Source organism: Salvelinus sp. IW2-2015, unplaced genomic scaffold (assembly GCF_002910315.2).
Source record: "Salvelinus sp. IW2-2015 unplaced genomic scaffold, ASM291031v2 Un_scaffold3036, whole genome shotgun sequence".
Lineage (NCBI taxonomy): Eukaryota > Metazoa > Chordata > Actinopteri > Salmoniformes > Salmonidae > Salvelinus > Salvelinus sp. IW2-2015.
The window spans coordinates 79,979-92,569 of record NW_019944328.1 but is presented as its reverse complement, the minus strand read 5'-3'; the positions used below and the strand labels follow the sequence as shown (position 1 = coordinate 92,569).

The 12,591-nt window shown below is 40.6% G+C and overlaps 1 long non-coding RNA gene across 1 annotated transcript; it reads left to right on the top strand.

The window, feature by feature from the left end:
* The first annotated feature begins 10,368 nt into the window (after positions 1-10,368).
* LOC139025661 (uncharacterized) lies at positions 10,369-11,429 on the top strand. The gene is made up of 4 exons (XR_011477272.1): positions 10,369-10,468; positions 10,744-10,806; positions 11,102-11,160; positions 11,378-11,429. It is a non-coding gene; the product is annotated as an uncharacterized lncRNA (long non-coding RNA).
* Positions 11,430-12,591: the final 1,162 nt, after the last annotated feature.

Here is a 12,591-nt window from a genome sequence, read left to right as displayed (position 1 = left end):
AATCTCTCCTGTCTTTCTACACTCATCACTCTCTCTCTCCAATCTCTGTCTTTCTAAACAAAAGTCTAATAAAAACAGACTATTAACCCTGTTCTCCATCCACAATCTTTTTAATCATTAATCCTCCTTTTGTTTCAAAACATCATCTGGAAACAGTTTTATAAGAAATGTTCCTATTAAATCCACCAACATCTGGGAGTAGAAGGGATCTTGTCATTGGAACGAACTGCAAAAATCACTAACTTTAAGCACCAGCTGTCAGAGCAGCTCACAGATCCTTGAACCCTGTACATAGCCCATCTGTAAATAGCCCATCCAACTACCTCATATACCTACTGTATTTATTTATTTATTTATTTATCTTGCTCCTTTGCAGCCCAGTATCTTTTCTTGCACATTCATCTTCTGCACATCTACCATTCCAGTGTTTAATTGGTATTTTGTAATTMATTCGCCACCATGGCCTATTTATTGCCTTACCTCCCTTATCTCACCTCATTTGCACTCACTGTATATAGACTTTTTCTATTGTATTATTGACTGTATGTTTGTTTTACTCCATGTGTAACTCTGTGTTGTTGTTTGTGTCGCACTGCTTTGCTTTATCTTGGCCAGGTCGTAGTTGTAAATGAGAACTTGTTCTCAACTAGCCTACCAGGTTAAAATAAAGGTGAAATAAAATAAATAAATAAAAAGTTACACGACACTGTTCTGTATCTAAATGGATCTCGTCATTGGTACAGATTACACTACACTGTTCTGTGATCTTTTCATTGGTACAGAATACACTACACTGTGATCTCATCATTGGTACAGAATACACTACACTGTGATCTCATCATTGGTACAGAATACACTACACTGTGATCTCATCATTGGTACAGATTACACTACACTGTGATCTCATCATTGGTACAGATTAAACTACACTGTTCTGTGATCTCATCATTGGTACAGAATACACTACACTGTTCTGTGATCTCATCATTGGTACATATTAAACTACACTGTGATCTTATCATTGGTACAGAATACACTACACTGTTCTGTGATCTCATCATTGGTACAGAATACACTACACTGTTCTGTGTCTAAATTACACAGACACTGAACAGACCCTATCCAGCTCCACAATACATATGTGTGTGTGTGTGTGCGTGTGTGTGTAATTGTGTAATTGTGTGTGTGTAAGCGTGCTGATGACAGTATCAGCCTGGTTGCTTGGTTACCTTGGGAGCAGAGTCATCCAGCCGCCAGAACAGAGCTGATTTATCATACGATGCTGCTAAAACCCTGGTGCCCTAATGATGGGTTAGACACACACACACACACACACACACACACACACAGGATCATTTCAACACATTATATAACTGTAAGCATCCTCAGGACACTGAGGACAGCTCCAGGTCCAATCAGTGGTACAGAACAGTGGAGCTTCATCATCAGGAGCAGACAGACAGATAAACCACCGGTGTATCTTCTCTAGTCATATTAGTGTATGGTGTATCATCTCTAGTCATATTAGTGTATGGTGTATCATCTCTAGTCATATTAGTGTATGGTGTATATCCTCAGTAATAATGGTGTGTCGTGATGGTGTTCAATAGCTGGCCCCAGCCGGCGCACAGGAGCGACGGATAGCCCATCGCATGCGGGTTGATAGATTCCATATTAGTGTATGGTGTATCATCTCACTAGTCAAATATAGTGATGGTTGTATCATCTCTGAGTCATAATACAGATGTAGGGGGTGTACCATCTCCCTAGTCCATAACATTTAGTGTTCATCGTCTAGTGCATGATTAGTGTAGGTCGTTATCTAACTCTCGGTAGTACATATTACAGATGTTATGGGTGTATCATCTCTAAGTCATATTAGTGTGGTGTCTCATACTCTAGTCATATTAGTGTATGGTGTATCATCTCTAGTCCAAATACAGGTGGTTATGTGCTACCATGCATCTCTTAGTACTAATGAAGGTGTAGGTGTTTCATCTCTAGTCATATCTTAGTGTATGCGTGTAATCATCTCTAGTCATATTACGTGTATGGTGCTATTTCCATGTCACTACGATCATATTAAGTGTAGGGGAGTTTCATCTCACTAGTCCATTCATTCAGTCGGTAGGTCGTAATCATCTCAGTCATATACAGTGTGTGTATGGTTATCATCTTCTAAAGTGCATATAAGTGGAACCTGGCTGTATCATACTCTAGCATACTTACTCAGTGTATGGTGTATCAAAACTAGGGCTATAGGTTTGTAGTATCTGCCTGGGCTAAGTCATGGATTTGGGTGTCAGGGTGAGTGGATATCATCTCTTAGTCATATTAAGTGTATGGTGTGTCATCTGGGGTTCTAGTCAATTCAGTGTATGGTGTTTCTTCTTCTTCAGTAACATATTAGTTGGAGGGTGGTGATGACTCATCTACATAATCACACCCTTAGTGTATGGGGTTCCCATCTCTCTGAGCGTGCGAGTAGTGTAGTGTATGGTGTAGACTCATCATCTAGTCATATTAGTGTATGAAGTGTACTGCATCACATAGTCATTTATTCAGTTGTATCGTGAAGTGTATCTTCTCTAGTCATATCCTACGAGTGTATAGGTGTTACTATACTCTCAGATCATATTTCAGGTAGGAATCGGGTGTATTCATCGCTAGATCATGATAAGAGTATGGTGTATCATCTCTACGTCATATTAAGTGTATGGTGTTATCATCTCTAGTCATATTAGTGTAATGTGTATCATCTCTAGTCATATTAGTGTATGGTGTGTCTTCTCTAGTCATATTATGTGTAAAATGGTGTATCATCTCTAGTCCATATTAAGTGTATGGTGGTATCATCTCTAGTCAATATTAGTGTAAGGGTATCATCTCTAGTCATATGAGTGTATGGTGTGTCCTTCTCTAGTCATATTAGTGTAGGTGTATCTCTGTCATTAGTGTTGGTGTATCAACTCTATGTCATAATTAGTGTATGGTAGTTGGGAGTGTTACTCGGCGTGATTAGTGTCATCGTGTGTGGCTACACCTTTCCTCTACGTCCATTTTTGTAGGGTGTATCATCTCTGCTATTAGCTGTCATGGTGGTTTCATCTCGTTCTTGGTCGGCGATTTTGTACAACTCTCTTCTTGACCTCCTTGCGCCGCATTAAAGTTTCCACAGATGTAGGGTATCACTCACTAAGTCATAACTAACTGTCACTGGCTGCTATCGCTTCCTCCATCTAGTCGTCAATCGCGCCTGTAATACCAATCTCCTATCATATTGTGTATGGTGTATACTTCTCGTAGTCCAAATCTCATCTGCTCGGAGCCGGTGATAGTATCGCGATTGATGCCTCTAGTCATATTAGTGTATGGTAGTATCGACGCTACTACGTCAATATTGTGTATGGTGTACCATAACAACGTTATACCGTGATTGGTATTAGGTTGGGGTATTATGGTTCGCCAGCAAGCTCCGAAGCTTACTGTCTTTGTGTTTCTTTTTGTGTTGGCATGTGGTGTTTTTATGTACCGATCTGGTCGATCTTACGCCTGGTGTTTGGTGTAGATTCGCGGAAATCATCTAGTTGTCATGTGCGCCATCGATTTAAGTGTAGTGTGATTTAGTGATTGCGCTCGGATCTTACGTCAGTACTGGCTGATTTACGTTGAACGCTTGGCCATATACGTGGCAAGTCAGGTGATTCTAGTAGCACGCTGTGAATCCCGTCACAGTGGTGAACTCTACGTTGGTGGTGTAGTGGTGATTTATGTTTGGGAGTGGTAGATTTAGACTGTCCATGTGCCGGGTCCACGACTGGTAGCTCGAGTGACTTGCTGGGTGTGATTTAGTGCCGCGTGGTGATTTTAAGCTCGCTACGATGGTGACTTTATGTAACGTGGTGATTTAATTATCACAGCACTCGACTGCTCTCACGTCGCTCACTGGCTGATTTAGTGTAAGTGGTGATTTTTAGTTAAGTGGCTCGATTTAAGTGTAGTGCGTTGATTTAGTGTAACAGTGGTGATATAGTGCAGGGTGGATTTAGTGTACGATGGTGATTTACAGTGAGTGGTGATTTGTGTAAAGTGGTGATTTAGTAGCAGCGTGATTTAGTACACGCCGGATGATCTTTTTTAGGGTGTGCTTGGATGTGGAATGGTGATTTCCTATCCCTGTAAAGACGGGGGAGTCGCACTGTATAGTGTGTAAATGTGGGTACGATGATGAATATCTAGTGGGGAGCTAAAGGTAAAGTGCCGGTGATTTAGTTGAGTGGTGATCGTTAGTGTAGTGGTGAATTTAGTAAGTGGTGATTTAGTACAGTGGTGAGTGTAGTGTAGTGGTATTTAAGTGTAGTGGGCTGATTTAGTACATCGGTGGATAACCTTAGTACAATATGCCCGGGCTAGATTCTTAGTAAGAGCATGTATGGTGAATTTTAGAATGTAGTGGTGATTTAGAGAACCATGTGAGGTGGTGATTTAGGTACAGGGGTCGATACAAGAGATTAAGCGGTGAAATAGTGGCAAAAAATTTGATTAGGATAACATGTGTATGCAATTGGGAGGACAATAACGAATTTATCATTGAATAGATTAGTCGTGGTTGGGATAATTAAGTGTAGTGGTGATTTTAGTTAGTAGTTGGTGATTCTTGTCTATGTGTAGTCGGTGACATTGGTTTTAGTCATACAGTGGTGCTTTTTAGTGAGAGAGATAAGTAGGGGTGATTGATTTAGTACAGGTGGTGGGATTTAATGTAGTGGTGATTTAACGTGGGGCTACGTGGTGATTAGTGTAGTGGTGATTTAGTGTAGTGGTGATTGCTTTATAGTGTGTGGAGCTTTGGGATGATTTAGTGTAGTGGTGATTTAGTGAAGTGGGGGGATAATAGTACAGTGTGAAATTTTAGTGTAGTGGTAGATTAGTGGTAGTGGTGATTTAGTGTAGTGTGATTTAGTCAGTGGTGATTTAGTGTAGTGGTCGATTATGTACAGTGTGATTTAGTACGTGTAGTGGTGTGATCTTAGTACAGTGGTGATTTAGTACAGTGGTGAATTTAGTGTAGTTGGGTGATTTTAGTACGAGTGGTGATTTAGTGTTAGTGGTGATTTACGTAAAGTGTGGTGATTTAGTGTAGTGGTGATTAGTGTAGTGGTGATTAGTGGAGTAAAGTGGGATTTAGTGAGTTGCGTGGATTTAGTGGATGTGGTGTGAGTAGGTGTGACTTTCAGTGTGGTTATGACTGTATGGTATGATTTAGGTAGTGGTTGTGTGTGGTGATTTAGTACAGGGGATTTAGTGATAGTGGTGATTTACCAAGATTAGGTAGAGTGTTAAGATCGATTGGGGATAATGGCTTGGATAACAGTGGAATTTAGTGTAGTGGAAGTGATGGTAAAGCAGTCTTATAGTGACGTCTACAAGTCGGCAGTTGGTGGACTTCGTGGTGATAGGCACGTATTGGTGGAGAAGTTGTAGTGGAGGTGGTCTAAATGTGGTGGTGTGGAAGACATCTGGTGGAGCCAAAAGTAAGTAGCAAGTAGTGACTTGGAAAATGTTGTGTATTGTGGTGGTTGCCAGCAGTACTATAGTAAGTAGTAGTAGTAGAAAGTAGTAGTAGTAGCTTAGTAGTAGTAGTAGTAGTGTAGTAGAGATGTGCCCATTCATTGTCATTAGTGTACAGTAGTAGCAGTAGTAGCAGTAGTCGTAGCAGCAGTAGCAGTAGTAGCAGTAGTGCCTTGGAAAATGGTGTGTATTGTGGTGGTTGAGCGTACTAGTAGTAGTAGTAGTAAGTGTGTAGTGATAGTATACAGTAGTAGTAATAGTAGTAGTAGTAGTGAGTGAGATGTGCCCATATTCATTATGTACAGTAGTAGTAAGTAGCAGTAAGTAGTAGTAGTAGTAGTGAGATGTGCCCATATTCATTATGTATAGTAGTAGTAGTAGTAGTAGTAGTAGTAGCAGTAGTAGTAGTGAGATGTGCCGCATATTCCTATGTACAGTAGTGGTAGTAGTAGTAACAGGTAGTAGTAGTAGTAACAGTAGTAGTAGTGAGATGTGCCCATATTCATTATGTACAGTAAGTAGTAGTAGTAACAGTAGTAGTAGTAGTAACAGTAGTTAGTAATTAGTAGTAGTAGTAGTAGTGAGATGTGCCCATATTGATTATGTACAGTAGTAGTAGTAGTAGTAGTAGTGATATGTGCCATATTCAGTATGTACAGTGTAGTAGTAGTAGTAGTGTAGTAGTAGTAGTAGTAGTAGTGATGTGCCATATTCATTATGTACATGTAGTATAGTAGTAGTAGTAGTGTAGTAGCAGTAGTGATATGTGCCCATATTCATTATGTACAGTAGAGTAGTAGTAGTAGTAGTAGTAGTAGTAGCAGTAGTAGTAGTAAGTAGTAGTGATATGTGCCCATATTCACTATGTAACAGTAGTAGTAGTAGTGTAGTAGTAGTAGTAGTAGTAGTAGTAGTGAGATGTGCCCATATTCATTATGTACAGTAGTAGTAGTAGTACGTTGAGATGTGCCATATTCATTATGTACTAGTAGTAGTAGTAGTAGTTAGTATAGTAGAGTGATATGTGCCATATTCATTATGTACAGTAGTAGTAGTAGTAGTAGTAGTAGTAGTAGTGAGATGTGCCCATATTCATTAATGTACAGTAGTAGTAGTAGTAGTAGTATAGTAGTAGTAGTAGGTAGTAGTAGTGAGATGTGCCCATATTCATTATGTACAGTAGTAGTAGTAGTAGTAGTAGTAGTAACAGTAGTAGTAGTAGTAGTAGTAGTAGTAGTAGTAGTAGTATGAGAGTGCCCATATTCATTATGTACAGTAGTAGCATAGTAGTAGTAGTAGTAGTAGTAGTAGTAGATGTGCCCATATTCATTATGTACAGTAAGTAGTAGTAGTAGTAGTAGTAGTAGTAGTAGTAGTAGTAGTAGTCGAAATGTGCCCATATTCATTAGTACAGTAGTAGTCGAGTAGTAGTAAGTAGTAGCAGTAGTAGTAGTAGTAGTAGTGATATGTCCCATATTCATTATGTAGCAGTAGTAGTAGTGGTATTAGTAGTATGTGCCCATATCAGTTATGTCAGTAGTAAGTAGTAAGTAGCAGTAGTAGTAGTAGTAGTAGTGAGATGTGGCCCATATTCATTATGTACAGTATAGTAGTAGTAGTAGTAGTAGTAGTAGTAGTGAGATGTGCCCATATTCATTATGTACAGTCGTAGTAGTAGTAGTAGTATAGTTAGTCAGATAGTGAGGTGTCCATTACAGTGTACGTAATGTGTATATTTATAAAGTTTTAGTTACGAGTTTTTCGAAGTGCATAGGACTCGGTGCCAATTCATTGTACAGTATAGTAGTAGAGTAGTAGTAGTAGTAGTAGCGTAGTAAGTAGTGTAGATGTAGGATGTAGAAGGACCCTAGTAATTGTCCCATATTACATATGTATGTATAGTATTGTTAGTAGTAGTAGTAGTATATGATATGTGCCCTATATTCATTATGTACATGTAGTAGTAGTAGTAGTAGTATCGAGATGTCCAATCATTAGTACGATAGTAGTAGTAGTAGTATAGTAGATAGTGTTGAAGTCCCAGATTTCATTATGCAGTAGTGTAGCAGTATCAGCATAGTAGTGGTGAGTAGTCATATTCATATGTACAGTAGTAGTGTAGTAAAGGACGTAGTAGTAAGTGAGATGTGCCCATTTCATATAATGTATCAGTATAGTAGTAGTAGTTCAACAGTATATGGAGTTAGGTCCTAAAGTGGAAGTCCTCCATTTGGGCATCTGACCATGTACATGTCCACTTTTAATGGGCTCTACTAATCTCGTAGTTATGTACTCCATTACAGGTCACGATAGTTTCCCACGGCTTGTTAGGGATAGAAGAGAGAAGTTAGTATCTGAATTATATGCTTTGAGTATTTATGTGGGTATGCATAGTACTGTATACGTAAGTAGATATGAACGAAATGTTATGTGGTATGTTTGAAAAAAAGGGGATAGTGTGATCGAGCTTAGTGTTGAAGATGAAAAGGTCGAGAAATAAGTTGAAAGCAAAGGAGGAATTTGTGTTCTTAGTGTTATTCGAGCTACGATAATGGTCAGAGTGATGGAAGATAGTAAAGAATCTAAAGAAGATATGCTTGGGATCATGGGAAATGGGATAGTGAGATTATGGTAACTGCCCCCAATACCAATGTATAAATACAATGAATAAGGGTGTACCCTACAACTGTGCATGAGATAAAGTGTAAGTCTTAGACGATAACAGGAGAGCTTCTGGAGACAAGAAAAAGCACTAGAGCAAGATGACATGTTATTTGGCGTTGTCTTTAAGACTGTGGCTTTTGAGATGAGTAATACCATTATGCTACACGTAGTCCACAAGCCGTGTCTTCAAGATTTATGATTGGTATGTCAGAGCAATAGTGGATTTTCATCAAAATCATATGTGTATCGTATCTTCTCATCGTCCTTTCAGGTCTCAGTCCAACTCAGTGAGATGTGCCCATATTCAATTATTCTACATCGTAATGGCTTTAGTTTCAGTAGTTCAGTCCCCTACGTTATGTATCGTAGTAGGAGTCTCCAGTTAGCTTGGCCCCCAGTCAGTAGTAGTGAGATGTGCCCCATATTTCAATTATGTCCCAGTAGTAGTAGTAACCCTTGTAGTAGCTACGCCCCTTCAAGTGAACAACAGTAAAGAGGCTGGAGAAGGGAGTGTGCTGCCAGAAGTGAGTTGATGTGTGCCAGTGCAATATTCATCCGGTAAATGTGAAGGACATATCCGCGTGAGCAATCCAGAGTGAGTAGAGCGCTCTACGCTCAGGGCACAAAAGGGTTGAGCACACCTACTGAGCTGTCCTTTTATAATAAATAAAAATATGTCCTAACAAGTGTGGTTTAAAGAATGGTGATGTGACACAGAGTAAATAATGAAAGCATCTGTTTAAAGTATTACAGTAGAATGAAAAAGTTGTGGAGGTTGCTAAGATGTACTTGTGCCCATTCCTCAGTCACTCTTACCCATTTTATTGGCCATATTCACAAGTTTAGTGTTACGTTCCATAGTTTGCATCGTTTCGATGTTCTTCTCACTAGAGAGTCAGAGTACAAGGAACTGAAAGGGATCACCAGTATGTTAGTAGTAGTACTTGCGTTCCCCTGGCGAAGGATGTGGCGAGCGGGCGAATTGTAAGTGTCGATGTTTTCAGGAGAGGGGAGACAAAGAATAATTCTCTAGATGGTGTAATTACAGTACATATGTTGACACAAATCAAACATATGATCAGTAGTGTAGGATGGCGAGTAGGATTAAGTTAAGTAGTACTAGTGAGTGACGAGTGCCCAAATGGTCTACAAGATTTCCAATGTATGTATCTCAATAAGCTGATGAAGTTATTATGGCCTCTAGTCACGAAGGCCTATAAGTTGACAGCTCGATGTATGGGTCCTTGCACCCATATTGCTCTCCTGCATTCCCATATATGGGTCAGAGCAGAGAGTGGTATCGCATAGCAGTAGTCACAGGTCATTAGTGAGCGCTCACAGTCACCAGGGGACTCACGATATAGGTAGCTGTCCACGTTGGGAGAGTAGAAGCTGCACGTCAAAAGTGGATGGCCCACCATGAATGGCTACTGACACAATCACCACAAATCTATTGTTTATATGAGATCCCGTCGGATCTGGAATGGTAGTAGTAGTAGCAGTATGTTTTCCACATTGAGGTAAGTGTCACGTTTCACGCGTACATAGTCTGCTTTTTAGATCAAACAGTAGAGTGCATATCGCAATGACATATTCATTATGTCACCAGTAGTGAAGTGGAGGGGCGTAGTTACCAGTAGTAAGTTGTCCAGTAAAATAAGTATGCCTCACGAATCTAATAGTCATGACCTTCCATGAGAGTCGAAGAAACAGGGAGCATGGCCCATTTTACCTACATATCACATATAAAATTCGTTTAAATCTACTGATCGTTAGTTAGACGTGTCTATGTATATGTTACTCAAAGTGGCTACAGAGGCTAACGAGGCAGAGGGGTGACAGGGTTAGTATGGTTATGAGAGCTGATGACTGTCTCGATAACTATATTCATTATGTACATGTTAAGTAGTAACAAGTCTAACAGTCTAAAAGTTGTAAGGGTGTAACAGGGTAGAAACGCTATGTTTGACTAGTGTGACCATGGTATATGCCCCTCCAGGTTATTATATATTTCTTAGTCTTAAACCGGATGAAACCAAGGTTCACTCCATGTGCTTATTTTTTTCAATTTGTGGATGTAAACGTCTGCTGTTGTTGAGTGTGTGTGAATCAGTGTGGCAGTCATTACATGCAGGGTGATGATGGAGACCATGCCCTTGAATGGGGTTGACGGTGAAAAAGGTCTGATGGAACAGCTGGATCTGCAGGAGAGAGAGGAAAACCAGGAAGACCAGTAAACACATTTTTCTCATATTCTACATATATTTTGCCAATATACTACTCCTAGGTCACGATATAAACTCCTTCTATGTCATTAATACTACTCCTATGGTCACCAATCCCTACTCCATGTCACAATATCCTACTCCTATGGTCACCAATATAACTACTCTATGGTCTCAAAAATAACTACTGGTATGTCACCAATATACCTATCTATCTCCAATATCTCTACTTCTAACTCGATTCTCTTCTCTAAGTTAACCTTTGATGGTGGGTTCTCTTGAGGGCAACAGCGGCCTCATAGGAGAGCCAGGAGTGAAGGGGCAGCGTGGACTTTAGAGTGACCCTGTAAGTCACAATAAACTATTGGCCGGCATTTATACAGTGCAAATGATTTACGATGTTCAGGGACCAGTAATTGCTGGTTTAGGTTTTCTTTCAATTAAGATCTAGATACCCAGAATGAGGGGAGTTCCTCACTTAATTAGTTGGACCTTAAGCATCAATCAAGTAAACAAAAATAACCCTGCAGAATGAAATGAGTTTGGAATGAGTTTTACAGTGTGGTTTAGACTATAACGACCAGTGTTTCAAATATCTTATTTTCTAAACTGCTACTAAAGTTTAGTCTCTGGTCTTTTAGGGAGACTCTGGAAGGGACAGCGTTGTCGGGGTCCCAAAGGAGGAAGACCCAGCCTACCGGTATGTAGCTTGTAGTTGTCCACTGTCCAAGTGTACTGATCTAAGAATCAGAAATCGCTTATTCACCAAATTCATTTGCAATAAACCAGATCATATTGACTGGCTCTTTCTAGTAGTAAAGCAGGATTATGCACTTCACCGTACTGGAGGTGACAACACACTGCTGTTATCTCAGTCCCTCTCTTCTCCCTCAACACACTCCTTTTCCCACTGACAGGGAGACCAGGAGAAGAGGCAGTCGAGCAGAAAGTGGAATCGTCGGAAACCCAGTGAGCGAAGTTTCATTTCTCCTAAGCTGTCCCATTTTTTTGGTCCTGTACACTGATGTTGTCTCACGTTTTTGTCAATTGTCACGTGATGATATGTCCTGTGTTCCGCTTTGTAGGGTCCCTCAAGCAGAAGAGGTCCCCTGGTCAAATGTACAGTAGGCACTTAATCAACAAAGCTACTTCATGAATAACATTCCCTAGGATACTATCTCTATTTACTGATGTACCCATAGTATGTTCTTTGTGTTTTGTTGTGTGGTGGTATTGTTTGCCTGTGTGTGTGTGTGTCTAGGGAAACACCAGGGGACCAGGAGATGTCGGCCTCCAAGGAATTCCTGGCCCTTCTGGACCCAGGTTAAGTAATATATACCCATTCCTCATCCACAACTCCAACAGTAATGCTACTACTGATGACTCTGTAGCATTTGGAACAGTCCCCCCAATAAGCAAAGATATGTTGCCTGAACATTTCCTCCCTGTGTGCATAGGGTATAGAGGAGACTATGGGCCCAGCCCGACCAGGGCCTGCCAGGGTTTTACCTGGGCCTCAAGGTCAGTTTTCTTCTTTACCGTCATCACTTTCATCCCATCCTGAACCACATGAGGATGCTACATAATCCCTAACTGTTATGCGCCATGTTGACATGTAATGATGCGTATGAATGGCTTTTCCCTCAGGGCACACCTGGAACTATGGGTGGCAAAGGATAACAGGAAGACCGAGGGATGTAAGGACAGAAGGTGCGTTGCTTTGTTAGCAATCTTATGTTATTCTTCATAACACAAACTCCAAGCCAAATCCAGGGGGAGAAAATTGGTTTATTTGAGAAGGGATAAATCAAGATGTTTATGCTGGGAGGTAGATGTCAGATCTCAGATCTCCCTGTCCTAGTTTTCCCCACTAACAAAGAACAGGGTGCCATTTAATAAACCCCCCCGCCCACCTAGCCTGGGTTTGCCAATCAGAAGCTCCTGTCCTCAGCTTTTTCCCCCTGAACAAAGGAACGGATCCATTTTAAACCCCCGACCCTGCCTCCCACCCCAGCCTGGGGTTGCTCCCATCAGAAGTCTCCTGTCTTTTCTGCAGCTTTTCCCCCTGAACAAAGGAAAGGATGCCATTATAACCCCCCACCTAGCCTGGGGTTGACCAATCAGAAGTCTC